At 36.0% G+C, this 21,555-nt stretch overlaps 1 pseudogene; it reads left to right on the top strand.

Annotated features, from left to right (window-relative positions):
• Nucleotides 1-11,640: 11,640 nt before the first annotated feature.
• Nucleotides 11,641-14,052, top strand: LOC114096660 (NTF2-related export protein 2-like; annotated as a pseudogene).
• The last annotated feature ends 7,503 nt before the right edge of the window (nt 14,053-21,555 follow it).

Genomic DNA, 21,555 nt, shown 5'->3' with positions numbered 1-21,555 from the left:
TGAGAGCCACAGCTGAGTTGGTATGGCCCCTGGCATTTTGCCAACAGTATTAGTTGGCAGGCGAGGCATTACTATCCGCCTCCGCTGCTACTTTGGAGTTCTCGTGGGGATTCCCGGGGATTCCCCGAGAGTTCCCATTGGTTGGGGAAGTGCAGGAGGAGGGATTTCCGGAGGAGATATTTCTGGTGGCTGGTTCCTGGAGGAGCAGCGTGGGGTTAGGGAGGAGTTGCTGGTGGAGTTCAAAAATAAAGTTAGTTCCTGCTTCAGTGGCTCCTGATTTGTGCCCAGCCAGACTGCGGCAAGTAATAACCCCTATTTCATTCCTGATCTTGGTAATTTGTGTCTTTCCTCTTTATATTTAGGCTTGTTAGAAAATTATCAATTTTACTGATATTTTCAAAGAACTATCTTTGTTTTATTGATTTTCTGTATTGTTTTCCTATTTTCAATTTCATTTATTCCTGCTCTTATTTATTTCCTTTCTTCTGCTTTCCTTGGGTTTATTTTTCTCTTCTTTGGTTTTCTGAGAGATCATTTGAATTACTGATTTGAGTCCTTCCTCTCTTCTATTTTAAGTATTTAGTACCAAAAGTTTCCCTCTCAGAAACACTTCTGTATAGATCTGTTAATCTTTTTATTGTTGTTCTTGCTGTTCATATTGTGATATTATGGTATTTTATGAGATTCCCACTTTAATGGCGCCCTCTTCCGTCAGCACAGCAAAGTCCATGTATCTAGTACATTTTTTAGGCTTTGGTGATGGGGGAGTATTTTTGTGTTCTCTTTTATTGTGATTCTCCTTTGTCTTTTTGGACACACATTTTGTCTTTTTCTTTTTTTTTCCTTCACCATTAAATTGCCAAAGTGTTCTTCTTCATTGCTTTTTACCTATTTTCTTTACCATAAGCTATCTGTTTCAAAGACGGCTCCTTCAAATCACACATGCTTTTAAATCTCTTCCTTAAAGTCTATGCTATGATCCACCTTGACATTTTTTTTTAATTAAGGTGAACTGAGTCTTTCTGGTGGTGATTTTACATACTTTTAAGCCCTTTAACTATTTTTCCTCTTCTGTTTTCCACCCAGGGTTTGTCAGTGTGCTGTGCTCACCACAAAGCCTGGTAGCAGGGCATGTGGGACGAGGAAAGGAGCATGAGAGACAGTACACTGTAATTTGGTGTTACTTCTCCTTTTAATTAGTTATTTTGAAGTTTGGGTATTCTTTCTCCTCAGTTATTATGAGGGTATGACTTGAGTTTTATTTCTCTCTTCTTGTTGTTCTGTATTGCTTTTGGAGAGAATATTGAGATATTGGGACACCGGTGGCTGCCATTATTGTCTGCTACCAAGAACTTTTCCATAATACATAATTTTAATAATAAATATATAGATGTTATTTCTTGTGACTATGAGTATTTATTGATGTAAATATATTTTAATTTATGGCAAAAATTAATAGCATACTAAGAAAAATGTGGAAATAATATATAATTTTAACAGGTCTAAAGTAATATTTCTTCTTTTTATCCTGTTTTCAACCTTAATGTTTTACTTGGAAGGCAAAATCTTCCTTTCCCCCAACTACCACCATTAAATATGAACTACCAAGAATTTGATATGTGAATTATTTTCATGATCCCAGAATAAATAAAATCATGCAAATATCTAAGTCCCTGTGTTCTGACTTAATTAAATAATTTCAAGGAGTAAATTGTAGTGTATCTCATCCTTTTGAGAGCATTTGACCAATCAAGTTGACAATCCATATTAATAATCACAAATATCCAAGAGTCCATTCAAAGGTTTATCTATTTAGATCCAAATGTCTCATCCTCCATTGTCATATTTATGGAGACCTTACTTGCTAGAGCTATGACAAAGAAAAACATTTTCCTACAATATCTGTTTTAGGTATGACTGTTTTAAGGTATTATGCTTTCAAAATGTTCACCATAAAGTTTTGAGTTAAAGTGTAGTGACTGTATTAGTCAGGGTTTTCTAGAGAAACAGAGCCAATAGGATGTGTGTGTGTGTGTGTGTGTGTGTGTATTTATACAAGGGGATTTAAGAAGTCAGTTTATATGCTCAGAAGCTGGACATCCACAATGGCTGTCTGCACACAAGAGCAAGGAACAAATAGCTGCTTAGTCTAAGAAGCTGGAGCCTCAGAACAAGAAGGGCCAATGATGTGCCACAGTCTGAGACTGAAGGCTTGGGAACTCTCTGGCGAATCAGTGATCAGAGTCCACATTGAAAGAGTGAAGGAACTAGAATCCAGTGTCCTGAAGTGATAGCATCAGCAATGAATCCCCCCTTCCCATGCCCTGCTCAAGAAAAATGGCTCCGTTTTCTACCTTTTGTTCTATCTTGGCTCCCAGCCCATTGGACTGTGCTGCCCACATTCAGGGTGTACCTTCAGTTTGCTGTCCCACATGCCAATCACCTCTAGAAACACCCTCACTGACATCCAGAAGTCATCTTCATCCTAGGCATCTACTAATCCAATAAAGTTGACAATCCATATTAATAATCACAATGGCCACATTCTCTCATGCAATTTTTTTTATTAAGTATGACATTGAAGTCAATATAGGAGAAGGGTAAAGGACAACTCTCAGAGTCAGAATGCCCAGATGAAAATCTAAGTTCTGCCATTGTCTAGATATGTGACCAAGTAACTGACTGTAAAAAAATAATATATTTTGCATATATTATTTGCATATATGTTATATAGACTATTTTTTATTTGAAAAACAAAAAGTGTTAACAGACAATAAAATCTGTTGCTGTGAACCATATGATAAATGAGAGAATAAATAATTGCAACAAAGACATTCCAATAATCTTCTCTCTGAGCCTGATGGCAGGGCTACTCAAACCATTTTCCAAAATATTACATCATCAAACCTATCATTTACTCAGTTTTCCACTGACCTCCATGTCAGGTGTTCTTGTTTTTTCCAACAATATCAGTCATTAATTTAAATATAAATGAACTAGATATTGTAATTAAAAGGTATAAATGTTCAACATGTAGAAAAAGCAAATAATAACTATATGTTCTACACATATGTCACACTTTAAATATCAATATACCAATAGGTTAAAAGCAAAAGAAGGGGAAAATAAGCATAAGAAATCTGAAGTAGAGCTATTAATATAAAATTAATTTCAATAAAAATCATTTTCAGAGATAAAGGGGAACATTTCATAACCATAATAGGGTAACTTCTTCAAGAAGGTATAACAATCCTAAATGTGTATGTACCTAATAATGAAATTTCAAAATACATGAAGTAAAAATTAATAACAATAGAAAGGCAAATCCACAATCATATTTGGAGATTTTAAGCCCCCTCACTTTGCTGGAAATAGTAATGATATAGAAGGCTTAACAACATTATCAGCCACCTTGACCTATTTGTTATTTATAGAGAACTATACACAAAAATGACAAGTAGAAAATTAATAAGGATAGATTATATTCTTTCATAAAATAAGCTTTAAGAAATTTTAAAAATCTGGGACTGGGATTATGGCTCAGTGGTAGAGCTGCTCGCCTTGCAGGTGTGGGGACCTGGGTTCAATCCTCAGCACCATATAAAAATAGATAAATAAAATAAAGATATTGTGTCCATCTACAACTAATTTTTTTTTAATTTTAAGAAAATAATATAAATTTTAAAAAGAAAATTTAAAAATGTGAAATCATGCAGAATGTGTTTCCTGCATGATTTATTACATTAGAAATCAATCACCTTAAAATATATAGAACTGGGCTGAGGTTGTGGCTCAGTTGGCAGAGTGCTTGTCTCTCACATGAGGAATGGGCTCAATCCTCAGCACCACATAAAAATAAATAAGCAAATTAAAGATATTATATAAAAAATATATAGAACCCCATCCCCACATCTCAACTATTTCAAAATTAAACAGCACACTTATAAATATCTCCCAGATAAAAGAAAAAAGCACAAGGAAGGTAAATAAAAAGTGCTTTGAACTAAGTGATAATAAAAGGTTAAAATATCAGAATCTCTGGGACAAAATAGTACTCAGATGAACACTTATAACAAAGTTCTTGAATCAGAAAGAAGCTAGATTAACAAATCATTTTCAAATTAGGTAATAGGAAGGAAAAAATAAAAGGAGCAGAAAAATGTGTAATAGAAAATAAATAATACTGCTAAAAGTTGATAAAAATCTAACAAGTCTAGGGGCTGGGGTGTGGCCCAGTGGCAGAGCACTTGTCTAGCATGTGTGAGGCACTGGGTTTGATCCTCAGCACCACATATAAATAAATTTAAAAAGTAAAGGTACATCAACAACTAAAAAACATTTTTTTAAAAATCTAACAAGTCTAAGAAAAAATTAATGGAAAGGGAGCTATCAAACAACCCTACAGATGCTAGAATATATTAAGGTAATATTACAATTGTATAATCACAATTATATAGCTTACATAACATGGTTTATTTTAGAGGATAGAAACCCCTACTTATTTACATGATCCTTGTGAGAGATATGTTTATTTCCTATCCTTTCACCTTCATACTGTGGATGTATTTGCCTATGAAGTGAGTCTCTTGGAGCCAGCATATTATTGGGTCTTGTTTTTTAATCCAATCTGCTAGTCTATGTCCTTTGATTAATGAGTTTAGGGCATTAATGTTCAAGGTTATTATTGATATATGATTTGTGCTCCCAGTCATTTTGGTTTATTGCTAGGTTTTAATTTGGATTAGTTTCTCGTTTGATTAACTATTCCTTTAGTGTAGTTCCTCCCTTCACTGGTTTTCACTTTTTTTTTTTCATTTCACCTTCATTGAGTATTTGGTGGAGAATATTCTGAAGTGCAGGCTTCCCAGTTGTGAATTCTTTTAATTTTTGTTTATCATGGGATGTTTTATTTCAACTTCAAATCTGAAGCTTACTTTTGCTGGATATAGGATTCTTGGTTGGCATCCTTTTTTTTTTTCAGAGTTTGGTATATGTTATTCCAGGATCTCCTAGCTTTGAGGATCTGGGTTGAGAAATCATCTGCGAGCCAAATTGGTTTCTCCCTATATGTAATCTGATATTTTTCTCTCACAGCCTTTAAAATTATATCCTTTTTCTGTCTGCTCGGCATTTTCATTATAATGTGACTTGGTGTGGGTCCGTTATAATTTTGCACATTTTGGGTCCTGTAAGCCTCTTTATTTGATTTTCCATTTCATTTTTTAGATTTGGGAAATTTTCTGACATTATTTCATTGAAAAGATTGTGCATTCCTTTGATTTGTATCTCTGTACCTTCATCTATTGTGATAAATCTTAAATTTGGTCTTTTCATGTTATCCCATAATTTTTGGAAGTTTTGTTAATGGTTTTATAACATCTTCTCTCACTGGTCAACTTTATTTTCAAGATTATATATTTTGTCTTCAATGCCTGAGGTTCTGTCTTCCAAGTGGTCTAGTCTGTTGGTGATGTTTTCTATTGAATTTTTAATCCTATTTACTGATTCCTTCATTTCAAAGATTTCTGTGTTTTTTTTTTCAGAATCTCTATGTCTTTATTGAAGTGATCTTTTTCTATCTGTATTTGCTCTCTTATATCATCCTTTACTTCACAGATCAGTTTAACTTTCTACATTCTAAACTCCTTTTCTGACATTTCTTCCACTGTGGTATTGATGTATTCTGTTACTGGAGAATCTTGGTTTGCTTGGGGGTGATTTGTTTCCTTGATTTTTCATGTTGTTTGTGTGTCTACCCATCTAACAGTATGGATTTGAGGCAGTAGAGTTTCTACCTTGTGGACTTATAGTGTCTGTGAAGGTTTCCAGCACCTCACAGTTTAGGGGGAGACAAATAATAATAACAACCAATGCAAAAATTATACAGCATTAAACCAAATACTTCCTACTATGACATCTACAATGATAATTATCACAATAAACAGAAATGATATGATCTGTATGTCTATAATAAAAATAGCAAGTTTGCAAAAAATGTTTACATTTTTCCAATGGTGGACAGGGAGAGAACAGAAGTGATATAGGTTGTGATGATTATGAGGGAGGAGGAGAGAAGACAGAAGTAAAAGATTAAATGAGAGCCAGGTGTGGTGCTGCACACCTGTAATCCCAGAGTCTTGGGAGACTGAAACAAGAGAATCGTGAGTTCATAAGCCAGCCTCAGCAACTGTGAGGTGCTCAGTGAAACCCTGTCTCTAAATAAAATACAAATAGGGCTGGGGATGTGGCTCAGTGGTCGAGTACACCTGAGTTCAATTCCCAGTACCGAAAAATAAATAAAGATTAAAGGAAGAGTGAAAGAGAGAACAATAGAGATTGGCTGTTAGCAGAAGAAAAGAGAGTATAAAGGGAAACAGGTAGGAGAAAAATATATATAAAGCAAAATTAAAATAAAAGAATACAAAAGAAAATGAAAATATACTAACCAAACATCCTAGTTCACAAAAAAACTAATCCATGTAAAATAATTGGCTTCAAAAATGCTAGAGATGAGCGGCTGGGATTGTGGCTTAGAGGGAGAGTGTTCACCTCACATTTGTGAGGCACTGGGTTCAATCCTCAGCACCACGTAAAAATAAAATAAAGATATTTTGTCTACCTATAACTAAAAAAATAAATATTTTTTTAGAATGCTAGAGATGAGAAGAAAAAAAATAGTAAACTGTATAAATGTCCGTGTACCATTAAAGTCACAATTAAACAGTGAAAAAGAATTTTTAAAAAAACTTGATGAAAAGTTAAAGATTTATTTCCATTGGAGTTCAAAGGAGTCTCAACTTCTCTTCTCAGCAGATTTAGGTGGGGTCTTCTAGAGTGTGATGCACCACCCTTTGGATTGCTGGATTAAGGTAATGCTAAAGGTGGGGTTCCTGAAGGCAGGATTTAGGTTTAGGTGGGCTCCAGGCTCTTTGCTGAATGCTAATTGGTCTGGAGATTTTAAATCAGTGCACCGCCAGAGTCCAGTACTTTCTGGTCCACACTGGAATTCTTTACCCTGGGGCTCACCTGGATTCTAGTCCTGTGGCAAAGGATCCAATTCTTAGGCCCCTATGTCACCTGCAGACTCCATGTTTCCAGGTCTCAGGTTCAGTACCCAAACAATTTCTCCCACCCTTGCCCTTCCAAGTTCCTGGCCAGATGCGTCTCTCTCATGGGTGTCCATGACCAGTTTTCCCCTGTGTAAACCTCTCTCCACGTTTGATTTCTCCTGGTCAATTAAGCACACTCTATGTCATGTAGCATGTGTTTATTGGACCTATATTTCAGGCCAAACTCAGGTTTGCCAAGAATGGGCTTCCTCCTTTGCTAGCTCTTGCACTGCAACTACAAAATGGTTCCTTCCTTTGTCTTCTGCACACTGCGTAGAGAGATGGTGGCTTCTTTCCCCACATACAGATATTGTACAGTGTGTACTTCAGGTTTGTTGGGCAATGTCCTTGGTCTCTAAACACTGCATACCTAGACATGCCTTGTGCCTCTCAAAAATGCAGGTTCCTTTAATTCCCTATCCCTCTACTCTGCTCATAGAGGGACCTCTCTGGCTGGAGCTTCTGGGTTGGCTCTGGCAAAGGCTGTGCTGCTGGGGGTTTTTTCCCTTATTTTATTATATTCTACTTCCTGTGCCCCCAATGTGCTTTAAATGTCCAGTTTTAGGTTTCAGTAAAGTACCCTCTCTTTTTAAAACAATTAGTTATTGATAGAACATTATTTTTATTTATTTATACATGGTACTGAGAATTGAACCCAGTGCCTCACACATGCTAGGCAAGCACTCTACCACTGAGCCATAATCCCAGCAACCCCCGCTTTCAGACTTTTTCTGTGTCCTGGTTTTACAGCCCAAATTCTACAGAAACTAATGATTTTCTACTCAAGGAAACTGAGTGAAGAAATAGAATTGTTTTAGTAATAATGGCCTGGTTCTCCTGGTGAAGTGCTTTGTATTAAGATAAACAAAAACCTTACCACCAAATATACCAAAATACACCTCTTATTAAAGTGAGTTACTGGTGTTTCTATACCTAGAATACCATGTATGTTCTATTAACTGAATGTTTACATTTTAGGAAGGAAAACACATTGTTTATTTTAAAAATTGAATGTTTGTAATTTGTTGTTCCTAAGATTTTTATACTACAATAAAAGTTGTCCTTCTGTCATAATTTTACAATTACTAAATGAATATAAAAAAGTATAAAATTAGGGGGAAGAATAGACTTTACCAATCAAATGATGCCTTGATTTTTTTCTAAGTGAGAAAATTATTTTATTTTTAACATTAAACACAGGAAATGTTTGTTAGAATACTTGGAAGATTCATGTTATGATGTATATTAGGTTGCCCCATCTTAAGTATGAAGCAGATTTGATATCTTCTTTAAAGTTGTGGTTGCACTTTTAAAAAGATATTACATTATTTCATGCCTTTAAAAATGTTTAAAATACGACTTACATACAGAACATTGCAAATGGCTAAAAACAAAATAATGTGAAAATATTATTATCTAAAAGAATTCTTGATGTCACAAGTGTTAGACGTTGATGATGTGCCTTTGATTTAATTTGGGATACTTTTAGAAGGATACTTTGTGTTTGTAATAATCTTTGAAGATCTTGGAAATCAATTCTGCTTAATTCACTATTTTCTATGACAGCAAAAAAAGAATCAATAAATGGGATGGATTCAAATTTAAAAGCTTCCTCTCAGCAAAGAAAACAATCAATAATGTAAAGAGAGAGCCTACAGAATGGGAGAAAATCTTCACCACATGCACATCAGATAGAGCACTAATCTCTAGGATATATGAAGAACTCAAAAAACTTAATACCAAACAAACAAACAAATAACCCAATCAATAAATGGGCTAAGGAACTGAACAGACACTTCACAGAAGAAGAAATACAATCTATCAACAAATATATGAAAAGCGTTCAACATCTGTAGCAATTAGATAAATGCAAATCAAAACTACCCTAAGAGTTCATCTCATTCCACTCAGAAAGGTAATCATCAAGAATACAGGCAACAGTAAATGTTGGTGAGGATGTGGAGGGAAAGGTACACTCAAACATTTCTGGTGGGACTGCAAATTGGTGCAACCATTCTGGTAAGTAGTATAGAGATTTCTGAGAAAACTTGGAATGGAACCATCATTTGACCCAGCTATCCCACTCCTCAGTCTATATCCAAAGTACTTAAAATCTGCATACTATAGTAATGCAGCCACATCAATATTTATGGCAGCTCAATTCATAATAGGTAAACTGTGGAACCAACCTAGATGACTTTCAATAGATGAATGGATAAAGAAACTGTGCTATATATACACAATAAAATATTATCCATCCTTAAAGAAAAATGAAATTGTGGCATTTGCAGATAAATAGATGGAGTTGGAGATTATCATGCTAAGCAAAGTAAGCCAAACCGAGAAAATCAAAGGCTAAATGTTTTCTCTGATATGTGGCTGATCCATAATGGGGGGGATAATGGAGGAACTTTGGATTGGGCAGAGGGGACTGAGGGAGAGGAGGGGGTATGGGGGTGGGAAAGATGGTAGAATGAGAGGGACATTATTATCCTATGTATGTGTATGATTGCATGAATGGTGTACAATGAGTCAAAATGCATTCTACTGTCATGTATAACTAGTTAGAATAAATAAAAATATATATGCAAATAATATATGCAAAAATTATTTATCTATATAAATATAAAATAATATATGTGAAAAATAACATATGCAAATAAAAAATCATATATGGATATGGGTAGATAGATAGAGCCATAGGCAATCTCTTAGGTATCCCATTATGGTTTTAATGTGAATTTCTCTAACAATAAGTAATGCTGGATATTTTTTCATATGCTTATTTGCCATATGATTATCCTTTTATATATATAAAATAAGTTATGTGTATAACTTATTTAGTTATACACAACACCTTTATTTTGTTTATTTATTTATATGTGGTGCTGAGGCTTGAACCCAGGGCCTCACATGTGTTAGATGAGCGCTCTACCGCTAAGGCACAACCCCAGCCCTTGATTATCTTTTTCAGTGAAATACTTGTTTATGTGTTTTGTTAATTTTTAATTACATTATTTCCTGATTGTTGAGTTTTCCAGTCTTTGTATATTTTGTAAATAAGTATGTGTATTGCAAATGTTAAAAAAGAAGAGGTTCCAGACTCCTGATTTAACCCCAATTATGAATTAAAACACTGTCCACAAGTCATAGAAGATATATGGATATATGTTCAACTTAATTTTAATTTTATATTTTCTTGACAGTAATTGTATGTATTTATGGGGTAAAATGTAATGCTTTTCTATGTATACATTTGAGATGATTAAATCAAATTAATTAACATTACCTCATATAATTTTTTTTTCATTTTTGTAGTATGAATCTTTAAAATTGACTCCCTAGCAATTCCAAAAGAAAAAAGAATGTATTAGAAACAAAGCAAGCTGAGTGTGGTGGCTCACATCTGCAATCTCAGCTACTTGGGAGGCTGAAGCAGGAGGATGGCAAGTTCAAAGCTGGCCTCAGCAAAAAGGAGGAGGAGGAGGACAAAGAGAAGGAGAAGAAGAAAGAAACACACAAAACTCTCCACCTCATGATTCTTTCATCATTTATCTCTCCTCAGGTAACCTCTGTCCTGCAGTTATCATGCATCATTTTTGCACATATTTGTGTGCTTTTGTTGCATATGAATATAAACAATATATTAGAGTGTAGGTCAGTAATACAGTGCTTGCCTAGCATAAGGGAGATCCTGTGTTTGATCCCCAGCACCACAAAAAATTAGGAGAAAAAAATCACAGTAAATACTAGCAAACTGAAATCAGCAATGTAATATACCACATCAATGAAATAAAGAAAAATACACATGATCATCCCAATTGATGCACAAAAGATATTTGACAAAGTTCATCACCCTTTCTTGATAAAAACACTTAATAAACTAGGTATAGAAAGAGAAATCACAGCTCTTGTGAACTGCTGGTAGAATGTAAATTGGTGTAGCCACTCTGTTTTTGGAAGTTCCTGAAAATATTAAACATGGAGTTATCATATAAAATATTCCTATTCCTAGGTATATATCAAAGAAAAATTTAAAAATGTGTCCAGTGAATTGAAAGTCTGAGGCAGGAGGATGGCAAGTTTGAGGCCAGCCTCAGCAACTTAGTGAGGCTCTAAGTAACTTAGAACGACCCTGTCTCAAAATAAAAAAATAAAAAGGAATGGGGATGTAGCTCAGTAGTAGAGTGCCCCTGGGTTCAATCCCCAGTACCAAAATAAATATATACACACAAAACGATTACACAAATGTTCATAGTAACATTATTCATAACAACCTGAAACAATAAATGTCCATCAATTGATGAATGGATAAAAGAAAACATAGAATACCCAAATACATGTAAGATTACACTAGTGCTGTGACTCTAAACCATGTATAGCCAGAGGAATGAGAAGTTGTGCTCCATTTGTGCACAATGTGTTAGAATGCATTCTACTGTCATGTATAACTAATGATAACAAATTTTTAAATTTTAAAAAAAATTTAAAAATAACTTAGAAGTAAAAAGGAAGAAAAGTCTAACACATGATGTTCATGTGGATGAACTTTGAAACATTATGCTAAGGGAAAGAAGCCAGACATAACTGTCCATATATTATATGATTCCACTTGTATGAATCATTCAGGAAAACCCATAAAATCAGAAAGTGGATTAGTAGTTGTGGGAAGCCATTCTCGCACGTGATTGGACACCTCCCTGATTGGGTGTGAGGCGTTCTGGCCAAGCTGTGTCAGAACTAATCCCCACCCTTTCTAGGTGCGAGAGCCCATCCCTGTGGGGGTGTGACTGACCATTGACCCTGAGACCAATCACTGACCCTGACCTTGGAATGCTGTCCCCCTCGACCTTTATTGGATGGAATTTTCCCCTGAATTTCTTGTTCCCCAATAAAAGGCCACTCCCTGACATGCTCTCTCTCTCTCCTGCTAGTCCTGAGTAAGCCTCGCTACCCCACTGGGTGGCTCAGGGCAGGAGCCAGAGGGAGGGCCGTCTCAGACCTGGTCAAAGAAAAAGGTAAATTGAGTTTGTGTGTTTATTTTGATCTCACTATTTAATTTCTATGCTACGAACCTCTTGTATGAAGCTGCATGCTAGTCGCGCGGTGGAAGTAGTTGCCATGAACTGGGTGACAGGGTAAGAAGAAATGACTGGTAGTGGCTACTGGGTTTCATTATGGGCTAATAAAATTTCTAAACTTGGAGGGAGGTAGGGAAGATGAAAGAGAGAGAGAGAGAATGAACTTAGGTGATCTGCGGAGATTCCCCTTGAGTACTGAAATGAGTACTGAGCAGGAAACCAGCTGAGGCAGGAGAAGGGCATGTGAAAGGGTCAGAAGTTGCAGCCAAGCACTCACACATGGCCACAAGGAGAAACTGCTGCCACCAGTCAGAACAGAAAAATCTCAAAATTCTCAGGACAGCATGTAGAATATTAAGAAGGGCCTTGATTCACGGGGGTAAAAAACTAAATGTTAGTTTGCTCCAGCCAAACAAACTTAAAAGCAAGACTAGAAAGGATAGGACTATTTCTAAGTAATTTAATGTATCTCAGAACAAAGTTCATTCAAGAAATAATCTCCATATTTCACCTAAGGGGCTTTCTTCTATATATGGTGATCTTTGGCAATTTGTTAAAAGTAGGCCCAAATCTTCACCATATTGGACTTGGATCTGACTTCCTTAACTAGACCCCTAAAGTGCAAGAAGTAAAACCAAGAATCAATAAAATGGGATGGATTCAAATTAAAAAGCTTCTTCTTAGCAAAGGAAACAATAATATGAGGAGAGAGCCTGCAGATTCAGAGAAAATCTTTACCACTTGCATAAAATATTAATCTCTAGGGTATATAAAGAACTCAAAAAACTTAACATCAAAAAAAAAAAAAACACAAATAACCCAATCAATAAATGAGCTAAGGAATTGAACAGACGCGTCACAGAAGAAGAAATGCAATCAATCAACAAATATATGAAAAAGTGTTCAAAATCTCTAGTAATTAGAGAAATGCAAATCAAAACCACTCTAATATTTCATCTCACTCCAGTCAGAATGGCAATCATCAAGAATACAGGCAACAATAAATGTTGGTGACGATGTGGGGAAAAAAGGTTCACTTATACATTGCTGGTGGGACTGCAAATTGGGGCAACCACTATGGAAAGCAGTATGGAGATTCCTTGGAAAGCTGGGAATGGAACCACATTTGACCCAGCTATCCCACTCCTCAGTCTATACCCAAAGGACTTAAAATCAGCCTACTACAGGAACACAGCCACATCAATGTTTATGGCAGCACAATTCACAATAGCTAAACTGTGGAACCAACCTAGATGTCCTTCAGTAGATGAATGGATAAAAAAAAAATGTGGACTTCCAGGAAAGAATGGGCAGGTAGAAAATTGTGTGCATTTGGCGAATTTCACTGCTTTCCTAAATATTTCCTGCAGCCCAGTGAGGCAGAAACACGCAGACATAGTGATGCTGCCACTGTCGGATCATACTTATTTGAGCTCCCCTAGGACCATGTTGGATCTGACTTATGTAGATCAGGCATGTAGAGCTACTGAGGAATTTGTCAATATTTACTATGAGACAATAGACAAAAGAAGAAGGGCACTTACTAGGCTATATTTGGACAAGGCCACTTTAATATGGGATGGAAATGTTGTTACAGGGATAGATGCCCTAAGTAATTTTTTGAGATGTTGCCTTCTAGTGAGTTCCAGGTCAATATGGTAGATTGCCACCAAGTCCATGAGCAAGCTACCTAGTCCCAGACTACAGTTCTTGTTGGGACCACTGGAACTGTGAAGTTTGATGAAAACAAACAACATTACTTCAACCAGAACTTTCTGCTGACTGCTCAATCCACTCCTTATAGCACCATGTAGAAGATTGCTAATGATTGCTTCCATTTTCAAAATTGGGCTAGGAGTTAAAGTGGCAAAAGTCAATTCTTTCTTCTGCTAGTTCCTGAAGCAGAAGTCTATGTGAATTAATTCATTTAATTAGAAAAAAAAAAGCATTGTAAACCCAGTTTGTGCTGAAACTAAGTTTCCTCAATATATTTTTTTTATTCCTATCATCACTTTTCTAGCAGCTGCCAGTTTGGATTGTTGCCCTTCAGAGCTTTAATGCTAGTTTTTTACATGCCTTATAGACATTCCAGTAATGACATTCTTAAAGTAATGTTAAACATATGATCTTGCTACTAACATACTCACTGTGAACCCAGTCTATCACAAAAATGGAATCCTTTTGTAATACTATCTGTGGGCTATCAGCACAATATAACTCTCTGTGCGTAAGTAGAATTTGTTGTTGCTGTTAATAGGTTAAACTTTTAGTAAATCGCATGCCTATTTTCAGTTAACACTGGTAATGCAGTTGCAATATATAATACAGTTTACCAGTTCATAACTACTATAACATCTAAGAATTGTATGTGGAATATTTAATAGACTTTTTCATGTTAAGTTTTCTTATTTTAGGGCTGGGGATGTGGCTCAAGCGGTAGCGTGCTCGCCTGGCATGCATGTGGCCAGGGTTCGATACTCAGCACCACATACAAACAAAGATGTTGTGTCTGCCGAAAACTAAAAAATAAATATTAAAAAATTCTCTCTCTCTCTCTCTCTTTAAAAAAAAGTTTTCTTATTTTGCATTGTTACTTTATAAGTTAATTAATAACTAAATAGGTAAAAAATGTTTTAAATTGACACCTGATTATTGGGTGCATTTGGTGGATTAAAACTTCTTAAAAACATATATCTTTGCAGCTCCAAGTCTAGAAATTTTGGTAATGAGTGCTATAGGAACTAATAGCTTTAGTCGGAGAATGGGTAGTGAGAAATACAGAAATATCCAAGGTTGAAACCAAAAGTGAGGGGGGTGACCAAATGGTAAAATTTTTGTACTTGTTTACTACCTCCTAAAAATTAATTCACTACTACCTCCTATTTTTAGGATTTAAATCACTAAGTTAAAATGTATCCTTGTGGGCTGGGGATATGGCTCAAACGGTAACGTAGTCGCCTGGCATGCACAGGGCACTGGGTTCGATCCTCAGCACCACATAAAAATAAAATAAAGATGTTGTGTCCACAGAAAACTGAAAAGTAAATATTAAAAAAACTCTCTCTCTCTCTCTCTCTCTCTCTCTCTCTCTCTCTCTTTCTAAAAAAATGTATCCTTGCCAAATGTCATGAGTGTCACATTTGTTCTAAGAATGGTTTTTTAGAGCTGGGGCTGGGGCTCAGCAGTAGCGTGCTTGCCTAGAACTTGCAGGGCTCTGGGTTCGATCCTTAGCACCACATAAAAATAAATAAAAAATAAAGGTATTGTGTCCAACTATAACTAAAAAAAAATTTTTAAAGAATGATTTTTTAAGGTCTTTATACTTCACCTTATAGTTTCACCATCATATATCTGTTCATTCAAGAACTTATGGGGGTAAAATATCAGCAATAAGCCTAACCTGTAACAGGGTCTAAAAGGAAAGTTGGAAACAAAGTGATTGCTATCTCTTTGTGACACCCTTAACTTCTAAGTCTTCCAGTGAATTTAAGGCCAAAAATTCCTATGTATCACCCACCCCAAAATGAGTGATTCTTCACCCCGATGTTTTGTGGTGTCAACTGTATTATCTATCATTTAAAGTTAAAATTACTTAGTTTGTGATTTGTTCTTCCATATGACATTAGGCACATTTATTTTAAAACATGTTCCTGTTACATGACTATCTCATTGTCTTTTTTGAGAGAAAAATAGAGAGCAACAGATCTTCACAATAAACTTCACAAGAACAAATTGATTAATTTTATGTCTTGACTACTAAAGAGGAAAAAAATAACCTAGCTCTGGTTCTTGGTTAATGTTTTAAAATATTTGCAATTTATAATGTTTTAAAGCTAGATATACCAGCTTTGTTTCTACATTGCAACCAAGATTAATGTTTTTGATCACTTAATTTTAAACCAGCAATTCATTTACTCTTGCCCAAAGCTACACACTATATTTCTGATATACTATTAAAATAGAATTAAATGGGAGAAGGAGGTGGAATTGATATTTAAACTACACCTTCTTTTAGTATTGATCAAAGATTACACATTATTTCTTACTTAAAGCAAGCTTATTCTTATTTTGAATTGTTTTTTTTTAAAAAACCACAGCTTTAGCAGCAACAAAATGCCCAAATGCTGCCCTTTCTCTTGTGGATAATAGTCATAAATAAAAGCTGCATATAACTAGCAATAACTGAACTGAATGGTTCTGAATTGCTTTCTCCAAAACCTGTATAACTTTTTAAAATATTTTTTAGCTATAGGTGGACACAATATCTTCATTTTATTTTTATGTGGTGCTGAGAATCGAACCTAGTGCCCCACACTCTACCTCTGAACCCCAGCCCCAGCCCCAAAACCTATATAACTTTTAAATGGCTGAAACTGCTCTTATATGGACTAGACTATTTTTGATATGCTCATATTTTTATAATTTGAAAAATAAAATTTGCCTTGTGAAAAGTTTTCTCAAAAACAAAGAAAATGTGGTATATATATTCAGTGGAATATTAATCAGCTTTAAAGAAAAATGAAATTATGGAATTTGCCAGTAAATGGATGGAATTAGAGAATATCATGCCAAGTGAAGTAAGCCAATCCCAAAAAACCAAAGGCCAAATGTTTCCTCTGATACGTGGATGCTAATTCACAATAAGGGGTGTGGGGCACTAGAGAAGAATAGAGTTACCTTAGATTAGGTAGAGGGAAGTGAAGGGAGGGGCAGGGAGGGGATGTGGGGATAGGTAGGATAGTAGAACGAAACAGACATTATTACTTTATGTATATATGTGAGTGCATGATCAATGTACATGATAATGTACATGATCAATGTACAATGTACATCTACAATATGTACACTCAGAAAAATGAGAAATTATATCTTATCTATGTATATCAAAGTGCATAAATGCATTCTACTGTCATGTATAACCAATTAAAACAAATAATTTTTTTTAAAAAAAATGAAGTCCTAAAATGTTGTTTAGAAGCTATGTGTGCATGGATTTTTTTTTTTTTTTTGGTACTAGGTTTCGAATTCAGGGGTGCTGTACCACTGGAATAGATCCCCAGCCCTTTTGCCTTTTTTTTTTTTTTTTTTTGAGACAGGATCTCATTGAGTTGCCCAGGCTGGCCTTGAACTTGCATTCCTCCTGCCTCAGCCTCCTGAGTTGCTAGAGTTACAATGTGCACCACCACACCTGGCTACATGGATAATTGTTGATTTGATAGGACCTTGCTTGGTTCTTACTTGGGTAAGAACTGGTCAATTTCCTAGAAAAGAAGCATCTTGTGATACTAAAAAGTCAAGTGTCAGAGAATGATGGGATATAGCAAAACAATCTGTGGGCTCTCAATGGTAAAATGTGGAATAATACCAGGCACAGTGGTGCATGCCTGTGATCCCAGTGGCTTGGAAGCCTGAGCCAGGAGTTGCAAGTTTGAGGCCACTTTCAACAATATAGTGAGGCCCTAATAAGCAACTCAGTGACACCCTGACTCTAAATAAAATATTTAAAAGGGTTGGGGATGATGCTTAGTGGTTAAATTTCCCTTGGTTCAATCCTCAGTACTAAAAAAATAAATAAATAAAAAGGAATGTGGGGGCTGAGGATGTGGCTCAAGTGGTAACCGAGCGCGGGGCGCTGGGTTCGATCCTCAGCACCACATAAAAATTAAAAAATAAAGATATTGTGTGCACCAAAAAATAAATATTAAAAAATTCTCTCTCTCTCTCTCTCTGTCTCTCTGTCTCTCTCTCTCTCTCTCTTTAAAAAAAAAGGAATGTGGAATCATATGTGCATCAAAATAAATAATGGTAGTAATGCATTATAGTGCATTAAATATAAGAAGCATGCATAATTCTGTACTGATGTTAGTTTAATTGTTAATGGTTATTAATTAATAACATTATTAGTTAAATTATTAGTATTAATAGTTGATAATTAGGTTATTAGATTAATTATGAAGTAGAGGGAAAATTCTTCCTGAAAGTAGGATGCAAACTAATATACCTAGAAGGAATGATGGAGTTAGAAAGCCATCAATGGGTGGTAGAATTAGTAGGTAAAAATTTGATTAGGGAAAGGATAATACAATATCAAAGCAGAAATTACTTATTGATTACAATGGGTAAAGATTAGCTGTATTTTGGAGGAAGTTTGTGGTTACTACATAAACCAAGTGATCAAAGCTAACATGAACAGTATTGAGACAAACAGACATCATGGCCCTCCTGATACGAAAAACCGAGGACACAACATTGTTTTTGCTATTGATGTTCATTTAACTATTTGGAAACAGCAGAATACAAATTTAGGGATAATGCACAAAATGACTTGCCTTGGGGCTGGAATTGTGGCTCAGCGGTGGAGCGCTCGCCTCACATGGGCAGGACTGGGTTCGATCCTCAAGGTAAGCAGACCTGCGACAGACCGGCGGATCAGGCCCAGCGGCCTGCCAGTGTGGTACACACTTCACCCCAACTGGAGTAGGGGCAGAGCAGAGCTTTCGCCCGCGCCCAGATCAGGCCCAGCGGCCCGCCTGTGTGGTGGTCAAGTGACCCCAATTGGAGTGGGGGCGGAGCGGAACTGACACCCGTGCCCGCAAGGTGGGCAGACCTGCGACCAACCTGCAGATCAGGCCTAGCGGTCCCCGGGCGTGGTAGGAGGGGCAGGGCAGAGCCTTCGCCCCCACCTGCAAGGTAGGCAGACCTGCGACAGAACGGCGGATCAGGCCCAGGGGTCCAAGGGCGTGGTAGACACCTCACACCAATTGGAGGAGGGGCAGAGCAGAGCCCCCGCCCGCACCTGCAAGGGAGACTTTTCAACTATACAAGAGCAATATAAATATATAGGGGGGGGAAAATTTCAAAAACACAACAGTTTCACCAAGAAGAAAGAAACGCAAGCAGTATGAAAAGACAAGGAAAGAAAGGACTACAAGCAATGCAGGTCAGCTCAACTTTAGAAGAGGTAACAGCTGCAGCAGATGGAATGTCAGATAAAGAATTCAGGATATATATGCTTCAGATGATCTGGAGTATCAAGGAAGAAATTAGACAGCAAAATCAGACAATGAAAGATCACTTCGACAAGGAATTACACAAACAAATCCAGGAAGCAAAGGATCAACTATACAGGGAGATAGAGGTTATAAAAAACAAACAAACAGAAATCCTAGAAATGCAGGAAGCAATAAACCAACTTAAAAACTCAATTGAGAGTACTACCAGCAGAGTAGAACACTTAGAAGATAGAACATCAGACAATGAAGACAAAGTATTTCAACTTGAAAAGAACATAGACAGCTCAGCAAGACTGTTAAGAAACCATGAGGAGAACATCCAAGAAATATGGGATAACATTAAGAGACCAAACTTAAGAGTCATTGGGATACAGGAAGGTATAGAACTCCATACCAAAGGAATGAGCAATTTATTCAATGAAATAATACGAGAAAACTTCCCAGACTTGAAGAATGAGACAGAATCCCAAATTCTAGAAGCCTACAGGACGCCGAATGTGCAAAATTATAAGAGATCCACACCTAGACACATTATAATGAAGATGCCCAACATACAGAATAAGGAGAGAATTTTAAAAGCTACAAGAGAAAGGAAGCAGATTACATTTAGGGGCAAGCCAATCAGGATAACAGCTGATCTTTCAACACAGACTCTGAAAGCTAGAAGATCCTGGAATAACATATTTCAAACACTGAAAGAAAATGGGTTCCAACCAAGAATTGTGTATCCAGCGAAATTAAGCTTCAGGATGGAAGATGAAATTAAAACCTTCCACGACAAACAAAAGTTAAAAGAATATGCAGCTAGAAAACCATCTCTTCAAAACATCCTCGGCAAAACATTACAGGAAGAGGAAATGGAAAATAACAATGAAAACCAACAGTGGGAGGTAGGACAGTAAAGGGGGGGGGAATAATCAAAGAGGAAAACAAACCATGTTTAGTAACATAAATAAACAAATATGGCTGGAAGTACAACCCATATCTCAATAATAACCCTAAATGTTAATGGCTTAAACTCACCAATTAAGAGACACAGGCTAGTAGAATGGATCTCAAAACAAGACCCAACAATATGCTGCCTACAGGAGACGCATTTGATAGGAAAAGACATACATAGGCTGAAGGTGAAAGGTTGGGAAAAATCATATCACTCATATGGACTTCGGAAACAAGCAGGAGTGTCCATACTCATATCAAATAAAATAGATTTCAAGCCAAAGTTAATCAAAAGGGATAAAGAGGGACACTACATACTGCTTAAGGGAACCATACACCAACAAGACATAACAATCATAAATATATATGCCCCAAACAATGGTGCAGCTATGTTCGTCAAACAAACTCTTCTCAAGTTCAAGAGTCTAATAGACCACCATACAATAATCATGGGAGACTTCAACACACCTCTCTCGCCACTGGACAGATCTTCCAAACAAAAGTTGAATAAGGAAACTATAGAACTCAATAACACAATTAATAAACTAGACTTAATTGACATATATAGAATATACCACCCAACATCAAGCAGTTACACTTTTTTCTCAGCAGCACATGGATCCTTCTCAAAAATAGATCATATATTATGTCACAGGGCAACTCTTAGACAATATAAAGGAGTAGAGATAATACCATGCATCCTATCTGATCATAATGGAATGAAACTGAAAATCAACGATAAAAGAAGGAAGGAAAAAGCATACATCACTTGGAGAATGAACAATAGGTTACTGAATGATCAATGGGTTATAGAAGACATCAAGGAGGAAATTAAAAAATTCTTAGAGATTAATGAAAACACAGACACAACATATCAGAATCTATGGGACACATTGAAAGCAGTTCTAAGAGGAAAATTCATTGCTTGGAGTTCATTCCTTAAAAAAAGAAAAAACCAACAAATAAATGATCTCATACTTCATCTCAAAATCCTAGAAAAAGAAGAGCAAAACAACAGCAAAAGAAGTAGAAGGCAAGAAATAATTAAAATCAGAGCTGAAATTAATGAAATTGAAACAAAAGAAACAATTGAAAAAATTGACAAAACTAAAAGTTGGTTCTTTGAAAAAATAAACAAAATTGACAGACCCTTAGCCATGCTAGCGAAGAGAAGAAGAGAGAGAACTCAAATTACTAGCATACGGGATGAAAAAGGCAATATCACAACAGACACTTCAGAAATACAGAAGATAATCAAAAATTATTTTGAATCCTTATACTCCAATAAATTAGAAGATAGTGAAGGCATCGATAAATTTCTTAAGTCATATGATCTGCCCAGATTGAGTCAGGAGGATATAGACAACCTAAACAGACCAATATCAATCGAGGAAATAGAAGAAACCATCAAAA

The sequence above is a fragment of the Marmota flaviventris genome, chromosome X (assembly GCF_047511675.1).
Source record: "Marmota flaviventris isolate mMarFla1 chromosome X, mMarFla1.hap1, whole genome shotgun sequence".
Taxonomy (NCBI): Eukaryota; Metazoa; Chordata; class Mammalia; order Rodentia; family Sciuridae; genus Marmota; species Marmota flaviventris.
The sequence above is the reverse complement of the archived record's forward strand: the minus strand, read 5'-3'. Positions and strand labels throughout refer to the sequence as shown.